The sequence below is a fragment of the Cornus florida genome, unplaced genomic scaffold, assembly GCF_030987335.1.
Source record: "Cornus florida cultivar Cherokee Brave unplaced genomic scaffold, ASM3098733v1 CherokeeBrave_3.0.0_Hap2_Chr06, whole genome shotgun sequence".
In the NCBI taxonomy this organism is placed as follows: Eukaryota; Viridiplantae; Streptophyta; class Magnoliopsida; order Cornales; family Cornaceae; genus Cornus; species Cornus florida.
In genome coordinates this window covers 62,740,555-62,759,011 of record NW_026775576.1, presented here as the reverse complement: position 1 = coordinate 62,759,011, position 18,457 = coordinate 62,740,555, and the positions used below count along the sequence as shown (strand labels likewise).

Genomic DNA, 18,457 nt, shown 5'->3' with positions numbered 1-18,457 from the left:
TATGATGGGAGATTTACCACAAGATGATTTTAATGGGTTGGAATTCTTGACCTTGGTTACATTGTGTGTGTGTGTGGGGGGGGGGGGGGGGGGGGGGGGGGTGTGTCATTTGCTAAAGAAGGTGAGCAGCCGAAGTGGAAAGAAGGAAAAAGAAAAGTTGGTTATGTAGCGTGGGTCCCACATGACTTGTTTTATTGACATATACATATGTTATGTGTAATGGAGATAAGCACAGGTGGACAAAATTGTAGAAATAAGAAATGGTAAATGTGATTGGTGGGACCCACGGCTAGGATTCCTGTTGGCAAATTTCCTTTGATTTTGACTGATCATGTGGGCTGTGATGTGTTTGGACTGATACTTGCATTCTGTCGGTGCATTTTTTTTTTCCGATTTATGTACCTAACTTGTGAGTTTAGTAAGAAACTTGATAAAGGAATTAGAGGAAGGCAGAGAGAGAAAATTAAGGCCACACACACACTTTATCTCTTTCGGCTTGGACATTCTCTCTCCCTCTTTCTGTATGTATATATATATATATATATATATATATATATATATATATATATATTTTATTTCCTTCAAAGCTTCAAGCTTTGATTTCTCCCTCATTTTTGAGAGATTGTTGGAGCCGTTTGCGGCAAATTGGAGGGCTCGTTGAAATCTACACATTGATGTAAGCGATTTTCCATTTGGCCAACCTTAGGATTTCGAGTTTTAAGACCCATTTTGAGTGTTTTTCTACAATTTGAGGTAAGGGTGCTCTAATTCATGTATTCTTTGCCCTCAGTGAATTTTTCCTTCATTAATTTGATACTAGCATGCTTAATTGGTGTAGATCTATTGAGATGTGATACAAATGTTGTATATGAAATTTTATTGTATATAATAAGTATGCCATGTGCTAATTGTTATTTTGTGATGAGGTGTATTTAAATGACAAAAATTGTGCATGTATATGTTGGATTTATTGTATGAGTGCATGTTGGCTATTTTTAAATTTCTATTAAAGCATGCTATGTTGTTGTAGTTGATTACGCATGATGGAATGTTATGAATTTTTTTTTGATTGGTTATAGCATATAACATTCATACACCTCATTGGGAAAGAAAGGAAAGTTTGTTATAAAAAGTAACGTAATTGATTTTTGGGAAATTGTTTTTTTAAAAAAACAAATGGAATTGTTTTGGGAAAGTATTTTTAAAAGTGTTTGCGAAAACCGGACGCCTAGGAGGCGCCTAATGGTTCGTGATGTTAGTATAGTCTAGAAGGGAGTGTGGTTGAGCTAACTAGGCCGGATGTGACGCCTTGGAGGTGCCTTGTGGTCGTGGATAGTTAGTCAATCCCCCTTTCATGACGCCTTGGACTTGCCTTGGGTTAGATTACACTAACGATTTGGTTGTTGAAATGGAATTGTTTCGTGAAATGAAGAGTGACATTTGCATAACATTGCACTTCATGGTATTGTAGTAAATCTGTGATCGGTTGACATTTGCAATATTCTTATTGTTGTGGTTGAGAATATATGTTTCCCTATGGTATGATCCCGTTCCTTTTTACCTCTTTCTTATGTGGATTCACGGGGTCATAAGAGGTGTGTCTTAGACACTTCCTACTGAGCGTTTAGCTCACCCCATCATTTTAACATTTTTTTTTCAGGATACGGAAAGGAAGTGGCGGACGACGCTCCTCCACAGGGTTCGATGGGTTAGTAAACTGTTTTGATATATTTTGTAACTATGATCTTTTATTATTATTATTATTGCTATTACTATTTTATTTTTAAAACCCTGTGATGACACGTATAATATGTATTGACATAGGAAAGGACAGTAGTGTCCTCAGTTGACCTTGGGTTCAAGTAAAGACCTGGTTAACGATTCGGACCCTCTGGTTCGGGTTATTACAAAATTGGTATCAAAGCAATGGTTCGAATACCATTAGGACGACGCGTAGAGGCCTACCTAGGGTTGTGTGGGAAATTATTTGCATTATTTATGAGGCTATTTGCTAAAGTGTTTTGTTAATTGGAAAACATGCTTAACTGTTACTTGTTTACATGTTTATGTGCTTATGGTTTTGAAAGACATGCTCCATTGCTATGTGTTTACACGTTTATATGTTTATATACTAAAGTTTATGTTACATAGCCATGTACAAGGAATAGTTAGATGATTTGACCGTGTATATGAAATGTAAAAGAAAAGGAAAGCATGTTGATTGTGTATGAGGAGTATGGTGACGAAAAGTGGTAGGTACGGTGTGTGCAGTTTTAAATTAAATGCTAATGTGACAAGTAATGAACATAGTATATGCAAACATGTTTTGTGTAGTATTGTGGGTTTCATTCATTTTGTATATGTATATGTCTATATTCATATATGTTTATGCGGTTGAGTATTGAGGGGGTTGCTAGTACAGTAGAGTACTTGTCACGGCATTGATGGTTATGTGAGTTTTGACCTGAGTAGGCAAGGAGTTTGGTTGCTCCAGGGTTGGTTGGGTACCAGTTCTTATCGAACGAATTGTTTGGTTTTTAGCTCGTGGAGTCATTTTGATTTTCTTGTTGCATTTGTGCGGTGCTTAGAGCACGACTTCAGAATAAGTTTGAATTTCATGGCACGGTGGTTGTGTTGTTTGTGAGTTTCATGTATCGGTGTATAGGTTCTTGTAACCGTGGGGGGTCAGGTGTGCGAGTGATGGTTTTGTGGGAGAAATGTGTTACCTTAGGGGGTTAGTGTTTGTGACTTAGGTCACGGTTTGGCGCAGAGGTTCTTTTTGAACTGGTTTGAGGTGAGTGTGGCAGAGGTTGCTTGAGTCACGAATGTAATCTATGGGTTATAGATGTGTATTTCGGGTATTTTGGTACGATCTAAAGAAACATGTTGGTTTTGATTGTTAAGGGGACTTGTTGGACTCTGTAGGTCTAGGGTGACGTAGGACCGATTGTGGGGTGTGGATCATTTCGTGGTCATGTAAGAGTATGTCTTAGAGACTGGTTAATCGAGGGTGATTCCTATTTCGGGAAGCTACAAGAGCGTGTTGCGGGTAATTAACTCTCGGTGAGTTGATTGCATAGCTTGGTGGATGAGCGGGATTGTAGGTTGTCATAATTGTCGAGAGAGTCTTGAGGTGGTGTATAGTGGACAATTTTAGTTGTGTAATGTAGGATTTGACGATAAGGCAGGTATTATGTAGTCATTGTTGTGTTTGGTGGTTGCGGATGAAGTGATAGATGGTAGGTACTGTGTTACCAAATGGATTGTGTTTTGAAATTGAAAGTTGTGGACTAAAGTTGAATTTTACGTTGCGCATGGGGTATGAGGAAATAGTGTTTACTGTTTAAGGATTCGAAGAGATGGAATGTTGATTTGAAATGATGGGGATGAGGTTGATCTTGTAGGTTTAATTAATAGCCTTATTTGGCTTTTGTCGGGCCAAGAGTGTTCTGAGGAACGGGGAATGATGAGAAGTAATGATATTGAACCTAGGGTGTGATGTTTTATTGTTTGGGCATGTTGATTGCCTTAGAATGAGTGGTTTGAGTAACCGGTTAAACGTTAGTGATTGATTGCATCGTTGATGGTTTTAAGGAGATAGTTGGGTGCTGAGTATTTTGGATTTTTGGTGTTCAATTTTTGGTTTTGAGGATTTGTCGGCATGGCATTACCATATGGATGTTCTTTTCTAGTGGTAAATAGTGGTCATTATGGGGGAGTATCGAAAGTAATGCTTATTCTTTTGTTATGGTGGTATTATCTTAAGCATATGTAAGGAAGAATCCTTTAGTAGTGGTTTAATGGTCCGGTGGGATGATAGGTTTGAACTGTTGTTGGAATGAGCGGCAGTAGAGATGTTATGGTGTCATGGTGTGGTGTTTAGTACTGATGAGCGGAATGGTTTAAGATATGATCCAAGGGTAGATTAGAGCTTACGAGTTGTTTGTTGTGTGTTGTCAAATAAGTGATAGGATTGTGTACTACTTGAGATGATTGTAGATGGTTTAATCATTAGAGTTAGTAAGGACAATGTAGCCGGTTAAACACTTTTTCTTTTGACGAGTCAGTGGGTTGTTATGGCGGAAGTCACGGGTCGTGTGTGCACGGGGATTGAGACAGTATCGTCTGGGGAGGAAAAGATTGAATTGGTGGTGGAGTATCTTTTATGGTTTAGAGGTTGTCATTTGGGAGTGACTGATTCTAGGTTAAACGGGATGCGGTGTCTAAAGGGCTATGATAGTTTATAGTGTTAGTGTGTTATGAGCGTTGGTGCTCTTATCTGATTAGTTTTGGTTAGCATGGGTGTTGCGGGGTATCGTTTGCGAGGTTTCTGTGTTGATAGGGTGTGACGGTCTATTAGTGGCAAGGTCGCCTAGAATTGAGTTTGTAGTTCCATATGGGTATTCAGTTGGTTCTTCTCCTTGTGTGTGAGGAATTAGTTCACCTCAGGTGAGATTGGGTGTCCATGGTTGGATGATTGGTGAGTAGAGTGTGACAAGGTGTTGGGTGTATTCAAGTGCGAGTTGTTGGTTTCTTGTGAGAGCGGGGATTATTAACCTTTCTGTTTGTTCTAGTCCTGGCAAGGGCATCATTTGTCGTGAGTTTTGTTCTCCGTTTAGGAGTTGTGCGAGTTCGTGGGTGGACAGACCTATGTGTGGTTTGTTATGTTGTTAGAGTTCGCCGGTAAAGGTTTGGTTGTTTGGGTTGACTCACTCCCACGGAGGGAGGTAGGGTCTTTAGTTTCGATGGTGCTTGTTTTAAGAGTGGTCTTGATAAGCGGTGTGAGGCAAGAGTTGCCAAATAGGGATTGTGTGTTTCCGGTGCTTAGTACTAGCGGTGACGGCTAGAGGATGTGTCATGAACTGTACGTTCAAGGATGATTAGGTGATGTGATGTGAGTCATGCACTCGGATGTTTTTATAGGCGCTTGATTCGAGCAGTGTCTTGAGGATAAATGTCGATGTCGCCTTAGACTTTCGTGATTAGAGAAAGTGAATATGTGATTCCTTGAGGAATAATAAGAATAATTGACTTTGGTTTTGAGATTTTAGGTATGAGACAGTCGCATTGCGTGTTTTGACGAGGTAAGAATTGAATCAAGTGATCTCATGAAGTTGTTTACATGGTATGGGTGCTATAAAGAGATCAGAAATCTTATGCGCTGGTCGATGATTATGTTACTTGGTGTCGTATCGCTTTTAGCTTGTTATGGGTTGTGTGATTGAAGAATAATCGGATTTTAAAGCTAGTATGTGGCTGTATAGTTGTTGAGGTTATGTAAAGTGATGGATTGATTAGAGAGTGGATCTCGTGGTTGTTTTTGTGGACTATATGGGGTTATGTTTGAGGTTTAGACTTGAGGATATGAACGACGTCTGTGTTGAGACCGAATTGATGATGAGAATGGCTTGGCCAACTATTTTTCCTGCATCAGTCCCTTTTTAGCATGATGTCGGGTCAAAGGTTATTGATTGTTTCTATTTATCAGGAACAGTGAGAGTACGGTATTGCCCGATGTGTCGATGTGACAGGGTGGATGCAGATGGTTTGTCTCGGGTGATGAGATGTGCTAGGGAGGACTAAGTGTCCGATAAATATTGTGGTTCGATTATTTGATCGTTAAAAATCTTGTTTTGAGGATATGTGTCCTGGGTATATGATAGTGTGTTTCATTGTTCTGGTGGTTCATGATTATGTAGTTGTTGGGAAATCTGTTGATTAGTCATCTTGAAGTTACTTAGTATGATGATTGTCATATAGTGCAGTTAGTAGTCGCTGGAGCGGTTATGTGATGGTATAGCTTTACGGTGGATAATGAGTGTTTGGTCTGACAGGGATGTGTAGATTTGAGTTTGAGTTTGATTATGCGACGGACGGGATTCCTTGTCTGGAGTTTTGTGTATCCTTTAAGGGATAAGTTGGGATTGGATGTTTTCGGGTATGCGGAAGCTGTTGGATTTGAATTTTGGGATGAAATTCTTTTTAAGTGGTGGAGAATGTGACAACCCAAATTTTTCTTCTTTTTTTTTAGATTTAATTTGATTTATTACTATTTTGGTTGTCATAATTAAATATTTAATTATGGTTGGAGATTTACCACAAGATAATTTTAATGGGTTGGAATTGTTGACCTTGGTTACAATGTGTGTGTGTGTGTGTGTGTGTGTGTGTATATATATATATGGTGTGTCATTTGCTAAAGAAGGTGAGCAGCCGAAGTGGAAAGAAGGAAAAAGGAAAGTTGGTTATGTAACGTGGGTCCCACATGACTTGTTTTATGGACATATACATATCTTATGTGTAATGGAGATAGGCACAGGTGGACAAAATTGTAGAAATAGGAAATGATAAATGTGATTGGTGGGACCCACGGCTAGGATTTCTGTTGGCAAATTTCCTTTGATTTTGACTGAGCACGTGGGTTGTGATGTGTTTGGACTGATACTTGCATTGTGTCGGTGCATTTTTTTTCCTATTTATGTACCTGTCTTGTGAATTTAGTAAGAAACTTGATAAAGGAATTAGAGGAAGGTAGAGAGAAAAAATTAAGGCCACACACACACTTTCTCTCTCTCGGCTGGGACATTCTCTCTCCCTCTTTCTGTATTTTTTTTTTATTTTTATTTCCTTCAAAGCTTCAAGCTTTGATTTCTCCCTCATTTTTGAGAGATTGTTTGAGCCATTTGCGGCAAATTGGAGGGCTTGTTGAAATCTACACATTGATGTAAGCAATTTCCCATTTGGCCAACCCTAGGATTTCGAGTTTTGAGACCCATTTTGAGGGTTTTTCTACAATTTGAGGTAGGGGTGCTCTAATTCATGTATTCTTTGCCTTCGGTGAATTTTTCCTTCATTAATTTGATACTAGCATGCTTAATTGGTGTAGATCTCTTGAGATTTGATACAAATGTTGTATTTGAAATTTTATTGTGTATAATAAGTATGCCATGTGCTAATTGTTATTTTGTGATGAGATGTATTTAAATGACAAAAATTGTGTATGTATATGTTGGATTTATTGTATGAGTGCATGTTGGCTATTTTTTAATTTCTATTAAAGCATGCTATGTTGTTGTAGTTGATTATGCATGATGGAATGTTATGAATTTTTTTGTGATTGGTTATAGCATGTAACATTCATACACCTCATTGGGAAAGAAAGGAAAGTTTGTTATAAAAAGTAACGAAATTGATTTTTGGGAAATTATTTTTTAAAAAAAACAAATGGAATTGTTTTGGGAAAGTATTTTTAAAAGTGTTTGCGAAAACCGGACGCCTAGGAGGTGCCTAGTGGTCCGTGATGTTAGTGTAGTCTAGAAGGGAGTATGGTTGAGCTAACTAGGCCGGATGCGACGCCTTGGAGGTGCCTTGTGGTCATGGATAGTTAGTCAATCCCCCTTTCATGACGCCTTAGACTTGCCTTGGGTCAGATTATACTAACGGTTTGGTTGTTGAAACAGAATTGTTTCGAAAATGGAAAGTGGCATTTGCATAACAGTGCACTTTATGGTATTGTAGTAAATCTGTGATCGGTTGACATTTGCAATATACTTGTTATTGTGGTTGAGAATATATGTTTCCTTATGGTATGATCCCGTTCCTTTTTACCTCTTTTTTATGTGGATTCACGGGGTCATAAGAGGTGTGTCTTAGACACTTCTTACTGAGCGTTTATCTCACCCCATCGTTTTAACATTTTTTTTAGGATACGGAAAGGAAGTGGCGGACAACGCTCCTCCACAGGGTTCTATAGGTTAGTAGACTATTTTGACATATTTTGTAACTATGATCTTTTTATTATTATTATTATTATTGCTGTTACTATTTTATTTTTAAAACCTTGGAATGAAACGTATATTATGTATTGACATAGGAAAGGACAGTAATGTAATATTTCTGAATCTCACCATTTTTCATTTTTTTGGAATTTTTCGTTCATGCAAGGGCATTCTTGTCTTTTCTCGTTTGGCGTACCGGTTGTGTTCGAGAGTTGGTTGGGACATTTCATTGAGTTCAGGACTCTTCGAAATGCTAAGGTTGCCATTTTTACAATTTTTCGTTTTTCGGACCAGACGGTTCTGTGTGGAATCCGTTGCCAGAACTGTCGTGTACAGGGGTTTTGGTTGAGTCCAATTGCATCACATTTATTTATTTAATGTGTTATGTGTGGTTGTACTTTATTATGTGTGTATATATATAATTAAGTTTGGTGGAAAATTAAGTTGAAAAGAAAAGATAAATTCGAAAGGAATAATGGTGGGACCCACCACTTATCCTTAAAGGGTTTAGAGACTAAGTTTGGTCTCCATTTTCTCTCTCTCTCTCTCCCGTAGGTATTCTCTCTCTCCCTCATTTCTTGATTTTTTTTTTCTTTTTCTTATCAAAGATTCAAACTTTGATCTCTTCTTCATCTTTTGGAGTTTTAAAATGCCATTTGCGGCAAATTAAAGAGCACATCGTGATCTTTGATTTGATCGGAGCAATTCCTCATTTGGTGCACCTTGGGGTTTCGAAATTCTAGGGCTTGGATTTGGGGAAAATTTGGTCTTTTATCAATTTTAGGTAGGGGTGCTCTAATCCACAATTTCTTAGATTTCTTGTGAAATTTTCCTTTAATTTGACTCTAAGCATGCTTAATTGTAATTATCTTGATTATGTTTGTTGTGGTTGTTAGTATTTAAGGTGATAAAGACATGCTATGTGTTAAGTAAGCTTATGAATATGATTAAATTCTTGTGGTGAAGAAGCATGCTTAGTGTTGATGTAATTATATGTCCTATGATTTTAAATTGTTATGAAAAGTGATGTTGTAGTTATGAAAATAAATGACTTTATTTTATGCCTTATGTATTTAAGTTGTTAGACTTGTGAATTGAAAGTATGTAAAATGCCATGATTTAGAAATATGTGAATGTGATATTAAATTAAAATTTATGTTTTAAACATGCTTGAATGATGTGAATGATATGTATGAAATTTCTATATTGTCATGGCATTGAAGGATTTGCATAATTCATACATTACCATTGGAAAAGTAAATGGAAAAGTTTGTTTCAAAAACAAATAAAATTGTTTTTGGGAAAAGTTTTTTTTGAAAAGTGTTTGTGAAAACCGGATGCCTCGAAGGTGGCTAGCGGTCCGTGTTGTTAGTGTAGTCTAGAAGGGAATATGGTTGAGCTAACTAGGCCGGATGTGATACCTTGGAGTTGCTTTGTGGTCGTGGATAGTTAGTCAACCCTCCATTCGTGACGCCTTGGAGGTGCCTTAGGTCGGATTGCACTAATGGTTTGGAAGTTGAAACGGTATTATTTCGGAAATGGGGAGCGACATGGCATTGCAAGGTATTTCATTGGCATACATTGTACATTTGGTGGTTAGACGACTTGCATATATATATATGTTGATATTATCATTGTTTTACTTGTTTTCCCTGAGGAATGATCCCATCTATTTATACTCTATTCCTTATGTGGATTCACGGGGTCGTAAGAAGTGTGTCTTAGACACTTCATATTGAGCGTTTAGCTCACCCCATTATTTTAACATTTTTCAGGATACAGGAAAAAGTGGCGGACGACACTCCTCCACAGGTTTTGATAGGTTAGTGGACTGTTTTGATATACTTTGTAGCCATGGTCTCATTTTATTATTGTTATTTATTTATTTTATTTTATTTATAAACCTTGGGATGACACATATGTTAAGTATTGACATAGGAAAGGACGGTAACGTTTTTAGTTGACCTTGGGTTTAGGTAAGGACCCGATTAGCAATCCAGACCCTTGGGTCGGGGTCATTACAGGTAGTGTCCTCAGTTGACCTCGGGTTTGGGTAAGGACCCGATTAGCGATTCAGACCCTCGGGTTCGGGTCGTTACAGTGACCATGATTTGTTTTTTGCTTTTCCAGTGATATGTGGTTGTGGTGGTGTTTGGGTTCGCCATGGAAGATTTGTTAGGGTTATTTTGGTCCATTAAATTGTCATTATATTTACATAAAATCATGGAGGGTAATTTAGGTATTATATTTTATCAATTTGAAAGCAAGGGGTGTCACAGCAAGATAAACCAAACCTTGTGAGGGTGTACTAGCAAAATTGGCTGAGGTTTAATATGAGAGCAATAAACTGAAATCTCAGGGGGTGAGAGAACATTTATCCCATTATTAATACACTCTTGTGGGTCCATTTTCTCAATCCGAGAATCTATATTTAATTGGTTCACCAAGTGTTAATGATTCAGGACCATCTAATAATTTCTCCGTGACAACAAACCACAATAGGGTTTTTCAATGCATGAAATTAGGAACCTTCAAGTCTTTCTACATGCTTTGGCCAATGATTCACTCTGGGCACTTAATATTCTCTATTATGTATGTACTATTATATCCTTTACCTAATACTTATAATTTCTTGTACACGACACTACTGCCTTGTATAACACTCACCAACCCACTTGTCTTGTATGGCTTCACCTATAAATAGGATCCTAGTGTACCGTTCATTCAATGAATTCAATACACAATCTCATTACTTTCAACATTCTCAATACAATCTCCTTGGGAAAAAAAAAATTAATTCTAGTGCACGATGCTCTCGTCACTTGAAAAATAAGATTGTAAATAACACAAGTCATCAAAGCCCATGACATAGTGAAGAAATTCAGGGTAGTAGGAGCTGACCTATTACGCATGCTTGGCTAAAGTCCTATTCTGAGAAAGCACGTTCTTAATTAATTTCAGTTCCTTAGAGGCATGAAGAATGTTCATTCGTTCCCTTTGAGCCTCCATAGAACATGCTGCTACTATTCTGAGTATTAGAATCAAGCACTCATGAATTTTCTCGCTTGTCAACTCTTATGTCCTCCTAGAACTGCTGCTGCTGGCTACAGTCACTCCTCTTCTTCCACACCCAAAAACAACATATGATCCACAATCTCCATCACTCGTTCTGGCAAAGCCGCCTTGGCGAATTTGTGAAGGTTAAAGCCATCTTTAAATATGCTAATAGTTAGTCTTGTCCAAGTCAACATTTCCAACAAAAGGATTCCATAGCTATATACATCATCATGGGCTGACACCTCGCTCCCCCATGCCGTACTCTGTAAAATTCAAGCATTTTATATTACCAGTTCAGGATGATTTCTAAATTTCAAATTACTATATTTATTTATGTGAAAGCATACACACAGAAATAAGTTTGATTACCTGGTGCTGCATATCTAATTGTTCCCTTGATACTAATGGAGGTGTGATGAGCACTGAAAAGTGCATATTTAAACCCCTTAAGTTTAGGCATTCTAGCACATTTATCTATCTTACTTTACCATTTTAGATTGATTTCGTATTATTTCCATTTTCAGGCACTTATCCTGAAAATAAGCTAACTCAGCCAAATAAGAGCTTAATTGAAGCAATTTTGGGATTAAACAAAGAAAGGGGCAAAGTGGAGAAAGAAATAAGCAAATGAAGCCAAAGGTGGGAAGCAGCAAAGTTCGATCAATCCAACTTTAAGGTTCGATCGATCGAACAATGATCGATCTCAGCACTTCAAGATAGATCCAAGCCTTGACCCAAAAGCATAAAGTCCAAAAGTTCGATCAATCCAACACCACCCTTCGATCGATCGAACACTTTTGTCCTTATTCAAATGATTGATCCTATCCACAGCTGTACCACCCACTAACCACTTTTGTCCTTTTCCCAAAAATATCTCCCAAAATATCTCAGATTTGTCTTTTCCCAAAAAGCTCAACCAGTTGGATCGATCCAGCCTAAGTTCGATGGATCTCAGCCAGTTCGATCAATCTAAGTCCAAGGTTCGATTGATCGAACTTCCTCTAGTGCGAAAAAGTTAAATTTCCATCTCATTGAAAGTTGTCCTTTATGCAATCATTAAGGAATATTGTGTGCACAACCCAGCTCATTTTGGGTGTCATTTGACCTATCTATATAAGTATAAGGATTGCTTTTTACAAGGGGGAGCCTATATCATTTTCATATCATCTCTTGGAGAGCAAGCTTAGAAAAGGAGGAGGCTAAAGACACCATTGGAGACTCTTCATCAACCAAGGAACAAATCTCTTTCATGGAGTTAGCCCTTGAGGGTTGGAGCAACATCACCATGAGTGGCTAGACATCCTCTTGGGGCTAGAGTTAGCCCTAAGCATGCTTTCTATATCTTAATCTTGTGTATTATTGAGGGATTAGTGTTGTAATTAATGTTTTGATACTTTGATATATATAGATCTTGTTTATTCAATGATTTATGTGGTTTAATGCTTCCAATTGATCATTTCATTCTATCCATATGTTTATGTCTACTATAATAAATGTTCATGTGTTTGCCTCTATTTCTTATGTTATTGATGCATGTCTATGTGTATTAATGTTATGGATTTAGAGATTGTCAAAACATTGTGTTTAAAATAATGCTCTTGTGATTTTCTAGATGGTCCATGCTCATTTCTTGATAGATTATGCCCCCCCCCCCCCCCCTTAGCTTAATTAGTTTAATTTCATGTCATTAGTTTAATTTTAGTGTAGTGATAGCATAGTTGTTAGATGAGAGGACAATCCATGCTAGTTGTTTAACATTCCATACTTTTGAATGCAAGTAACATATGTCTCTAACCTTGTGGTGTATTTGGCTTGTGAGCTTAATGAAATGATTAATGACTTGCTAGATATGTTGTGCTTTTCACATGCTATTTAGACAATATATACTTAATTGCTAGATATATTGTGCTTTTCACATGTTGATTAGACAATGTATTCTTAATTGGTCACCCTTGCTAATTGAATCAACCAAACATACACACTCATCAATATTGCAACACACATTACCCTCATTAGTCACTAGTTAGAAGTGTAGAAAAGCATTACATGGTGGTGACCTCTAAACCCCAAGAATTATCTCTCTCTTACTTACTCTTTGTTACATTCAATTACTTAGTTTAACTTAGTTGCTCTTTAGCTTAATTAACCAACCAACCATTTGTCTGATCACTCGACCTACTAACCTTAATTGCAATTCCATAATCAAGTATGACTCTAATCCCTTGGGACGATCCCTACTCGCCCTAGCTATATTTATAGTGAAAGGTAGTAGTGGCTTCTATAAATGTAAAACTCTTGGCCCTCGCCTTTATGCACATTCTTAAGCTTATGGTGTAGGATGGCTAAACACCCATCAAGTTTTTAGCGCCGTTGCTGGGGATTAGGCAACGTCGTATTTATGGAATTCATTAGGAATTAGTAATCTTTTGATCGTGTCTTACTTTGTTTTTATTTTCTTTAGATTACTTATTGTGTTTGTTCATCTTTGACAAGGAGCATTGAGCTAGGAATCAAGCAAAGGAGCCATCAAGTAAAGGAGCTAAGCAAGCAAGGAAAAGTGCTAAATTTTTTTAAAAATTTGCTAAGCTAAGCTTTAAATTTGGAGTTGAAGTACTAAAGGACCTTTGTGAGACTTTCTTACTCAATCCCTTAGTTAAATCGTCGGCATGCGTGGAGGCTAGTTTTTAATTTCTTAGATAAATCGTGAGCCCACGTGGAGGCAATTTACTTTTCTTTGCATTGTTATCAAAGCATGGGAGTATGGGAACATTGTATGTGGAGGAAGTTTGTTGATTGTTGATTTGTTGGGAAGGAGGAGTGCTTGCTTGTTTTGTTGTGATTTGTGTGTCATTTGTAGTCTTGTATAGACTTTGTCATATTATTCATTTTAGGCTTTCACATAGAAAATCTAGAGGGTAATCTTGGCTACTTAGGCCCACATTTCATGCACAACCTACCTCTTAATCAACATGACCTTGGAGTTCAAGCTCCAATTCCTCTAATGGTTCTTCGTGATCATTATAATCTTCATGCATTCCATGCACCTACTTGCATTGTGTTGCCTAATTTTGAGGCTAATCAATATGAAATCAAGCCTGAGACCATTCAAATGTGTCCACTCTTTTATGGCTTGGATGAAGAGGAACTATATAGCCATCTTAATGAATTTCTTGAACTATGTTCCACCGTGAGGTGCATGGATGTCCTAGAGGAAGTTCTTAAATTACTCCTGAGGAGGCCCGAAGTGACATGGGCCAGATATGACCCACAAACGCGACATCCGGTCCGTACAGATGGGTCAATCCCATAGAAAGACACTGCCATATGGGCCGAACGCGAATAGCCCATCAAAGATGACCAAAACTCACAGAGGAACGGGCCTAGATCTAGCAGTCCATTAATATTTGTAAGTATCTATAAATAGGAGAAGTAATGGATAGAGCAGGGGGAGATATTTTTGGTTGAAATGTAAGAATTCTAGAGAGAGAAAGAAAGGACGAATTTCTTGCATCTTCAATTGGCGCCGTCTGTGGGAAACGTTGAAGATTGATTGATCATTGATCGATATCGCGTGGATTCAGACCAATTCGTGGGAACGAAACTCGATCTTTGGGAGTTGGATCCAGATCTGAGCGATTGTGACCTACTCTGGAGGAATTTTAGTTCCTGTTGCTTTGGCGGAAGTGGCTTTAGATTTACGCAACAACGAGTTGTTCGATTGTGGCAGGATCTAACGGATTTAGAATTCGGACAATTCAGATCTCGTCAACCGTAAGCATAATTCAGAGAATTCGAAACCAGATCTGAAAAATTCGCACTCACGAAGCTCAGATCTACTCACGAACTTGAGATTAATGCCTTTACTCCGTTCAGGAATAATGATAGGTGAAAGCTCCAATCCGATGGAGGCTGTCCAGCAAACGAAGCTTGAGGAGTTGATGAACTTGATCGAAGCTCTCAAAAAAGAGAATGCACAATTGAAAGCTGAAATGCAACATCAGCAAATACCCGCGGTTTCGCGTTCACTTCCGGCCGGTGAAGGAGGTGTTCAATCTAATATCACGCATCAAGGCGAGCAGGACGAGAACAATCAGTCAGCTCTCCACCGTGATGAAAGGAGGATGGACGATTTGCCGCCAAATGCTCGTCGAGTTGAGGATCATGAAGGATCGACTCACGTTGATCCGCGACATGAGCAGATCAGACAGAACGAAGCCATGACCTTCAATCCGCATCGGGAAAGGTTCAACCGAGAGGAAGTGATAGAGGTTAATCGCCACCGAGTTGTGTCGCCTTAGCAAAGAGAGCTCATAGAGGAACGGTCATTCGATCCGTCTTACCGGCCCTCCATGGCTACAATCACTCATCGCGGTTCGGAGAGCAGAACAGTAGCTCACAGAGCTACCATTGGGCTCCAGAGAGAGAATGAAGCACTCCGATCCGCGGCTCGGACGGTTGATTCACCATTCACTGACGAGATCCTGAATGCCCCGCATCTAAGGAAGTTTGCTATGCCAGTCTTTATTCTGTTTGACGGAACAACCGATCCGATCGATCATGTGTACCATATCCAGTTGAAGATGGCCCTGAATACGAAAAACGACGCTTTAATGTGCAAATGTTTCCCTACAAGCCTAGCTGGACCGGCGCTCAGCTGGTTCAAGAACTTGCTTAGGAGCTCCATTGGTAGCTTCCGAAACCTGTGCGATCGGTTCATAAGCCAGTACTATGGGAACAAGCGTCCACCGAAGGACATCTCGAGCCTATTCACAATGAGACAGCACAAAGATGAACGTCTCCAGGCTTTTCTCACCAGGTTTAATCTCACTAAGAGTATGGTGATCGAATGCCACCCTTCTACAGCGGTTCAAGCCTTCAAGTTAGCCATGACACGTGGCACTCCGTTCTATACCAGCCTGGTAGTGAACATAACGACGACTATGGATGAACTCAATGAAAGAGCTGATGGCTTTGTGCGCCTAGAAGAAGAGGAGGCAGCCAATGCTCGGACAGCGTCGGTCGTGTCGACCGAGGAAAAGTCCAAGGCAAAGATCAGGCAGAAGCAGGCTCAGCCGCAACGTCAGACCTCCTGGAAGGCAGAAAAAAGGTCCAGGGAGGAAGAGCTGATCACTCCGCTGAAGGTCACTCTGGCGAGGCTATATCAGGAGAACAAAGATAAGTTTCATCCACCACTGCCAATTAGGCAACCCCTCGAACAGAGGGATCAGACTAAACATTGTGTTTTCCATTTCGATTTCGGTCATCAGACTAACGAATGCAGGAATTTGAGAAGGCAAGTGGAGATGTTGATAGCTAGAGGGGAGATATTTTTGGTTGAAATGTAAGAATTCTAGAGAGAGAAAGAAATGACAAATTTCTTGCATCTTCAATTGGCGCGAGTTATGTTCAAGGCTCGGCGACAGAGCAGAATCGACCGATGGAGCAAATAAAAAGGAGTCATAAACAAAGCTCCTACAATTCACAACCAGTTCGTATAATCAATGCTATCCACGGTCGACCCGAGCCCAGCGAAAATTCAGATGAGCTACTCCGAGCGCGCCTACGGCAGGCGCAGATGAAGAAAATGGTCAGCAGTGTGAATACTCTACACCAACAGATCACATCGATACAGATAAAGTTCGACAGGACAGACCTGCAGCGTGTTCAAGTCCCCCATGAAGACCCGTTGGTAGTCAGTTTGACAGTGGCGGACTGCCTGGTGCGCAGAGTTCTGATCGATCCCGGGAGCAGTGCGAATGTCATGCCGAGGGACACATTTGATCGGCTCGAGATTAAACCAGAGAGGCTCAAGCCCACTGGAAATCCCCTGTTAGGATTCGATGACAAGAGGGTAGAGCCCGTCGGAATGGTGGAAGTAGAAGTTCAAGCTGCAGAACGAGCTCTTATGGAAACTTTTGTGGTTGTGGAGATTCACCCCTCGTACAATCTCCTGATGGGAAGAGGATGGATTCACAGAGTCCAAGGTGTACCCTCAACTCTGCATCAGGTCATGAGGTGCCTCGGACCCGATGGAAATAAGGTGATAGACATTCGTGGGGATCAGGTGTAGCCAAAGAGTGTTATTCCGTCACACTAAAGTATGCTGGGAAAGGGAAGGCGCCCGTCCGATCGGCGAGCCCCAGATAGCAATTACAGGAACCTTCACCCAAGCAGAACAGGGTAGAGGAGTCAGTTGACTTGACTAAAGAGCCCCTTCTGGATGTACAGATCGATCAGTCCAGGCCAGAGCGAACTACCAGAGTAGGAGTAAGACTGACCAGGGAAGAGCAGCAAGAGCTAATTGACTTCTTGTCTCACAATGCCGATGTATTTGCATGGAGTCACCTAGACATGCCTGGAATTAATCACTCCGTATCCTGTCATTCCTTGAATGTCAATCCCAATTTCAAACCAGTAAAACAGAAGCAATGAAGATTTACTCCAGAACGTAACCAAATCATAGCCGAGGAAGTTGATAGGCTGCTTGATGCGGGATTCATCAGAGAAGTGCACTACCCTGATTGGTTGTCCAACGTCGTTGTCGTGCAGAAGAAGAATGGGAAATGGCGAGTATGCATTGATTTCACCAATTTGAACAAAGCCTGTCCGAAGGATAGCTTCCCGCTGCCAAAGATTGATCAAATGGTGGATGCCACCACCGGGTATGAGCGTTTAACCTTTCTGGACACTTATTCAGGTTATAATCAGATCCCTATGGACCCGGCAGATGAAGAAAAAACTTTTTTTGTAACCGAGCGAGGGACATACTGCTATAAAGTTATGCCTTTCGGACTAAAGAACGCGGGAGCAACTTATCAAAGACTTGTTAGCAAAATTTTCAAGGATCAAATAGGAAAGATTGTGGAAGCCTATATTGATGATATGGTGGTAAAGAGTAGGAAGAAGGATGATCATCTAAAACATCCGCAAGATGTATTTGATGTGCTGAGGCGATATGGGATGAGGCTCAATCCAACCAAGTGCTCGTTCGGTGTGAGTTCCGGTCAGTTTTTGGGACACGTGGTCAACCACAGAGGCATCGAAGTTAGCCCCGCTCAAGCAGAGGCTTTGATTAAGAATGCCAAGCCAAAGACGATCAGAGAGGTGCAAGCCCTCACAGGACGAATAGCTGCATTAAGTCGATTCATTTCTAAGTTGTCGGATCGCTGCAAGCCGTTCTTTGACACGATTCGGAGTCATGGAAGACAGGTCTGGGGAGACGAGCAACGACAAGCATTGACCCATTTGAAGGAATATATGCAGAAGCCACCAGTCCTGTCAGCCCCGGATCTAGAAGAAAAGTTATTTCTATATCTTGGAGTATCTAGTGTTGCGACAAGTGCTGTTCTGATTCGTTGCAAGGAAGGGGTGCAACACTCGGTATTTTATGTCAGTAAAACAATGACCGAGGCAGAACGAAGATACTCGAAGGCCGAACAAGTGATACTTTCACTTGTAAACGCAAAAAGAAAGTTGAGGCATTATTTCGAATCCCACCCTATAGCTGTTCTAACAACTTTTCCAATCAGAGTGCTTATGCACAAGCCAGAACTCTTGGGCAGAATGACAAAGTGGGCCATAGAGTTAAGTTCATTTGACATAACGTATGAGCCGAGAACAGC

General features: G+C 39.9%; 1 long non-coding RNA gene across 2 annotated transcripts in view; it reads left to right on the top strand.

Annotated features, from left to right (window-relative positions):
* The first annotated feature begins 231 nt into the window (after positions 1-231).
* LOC132311710 (uncharacterized) overlaps positions 232-18,457 on the top strand; it is a 31,249-nt gene continuing 13,023 nt past the window's right edge. The window contains exons 1-5 of one of the 2 annotated variants that reach the window (XR_009483083.1): positions 232-753; positions 1,661-1,708; positions 7,706-7,753; positions 9,554-9,600; positions 13,329-13,461. This is a non-coding gene — a long non-coding RNA (uncharacterized LOC132311710). The remainder of the gene's footprint in view (positions 754-1,660; positions 1,709-7,705; positions 7,754-9,553; positions 9,601-13,328; positions 13,462-18,457) is intronic. The other variant, XR_009483082.1, reaches the window with a different exon arrangement.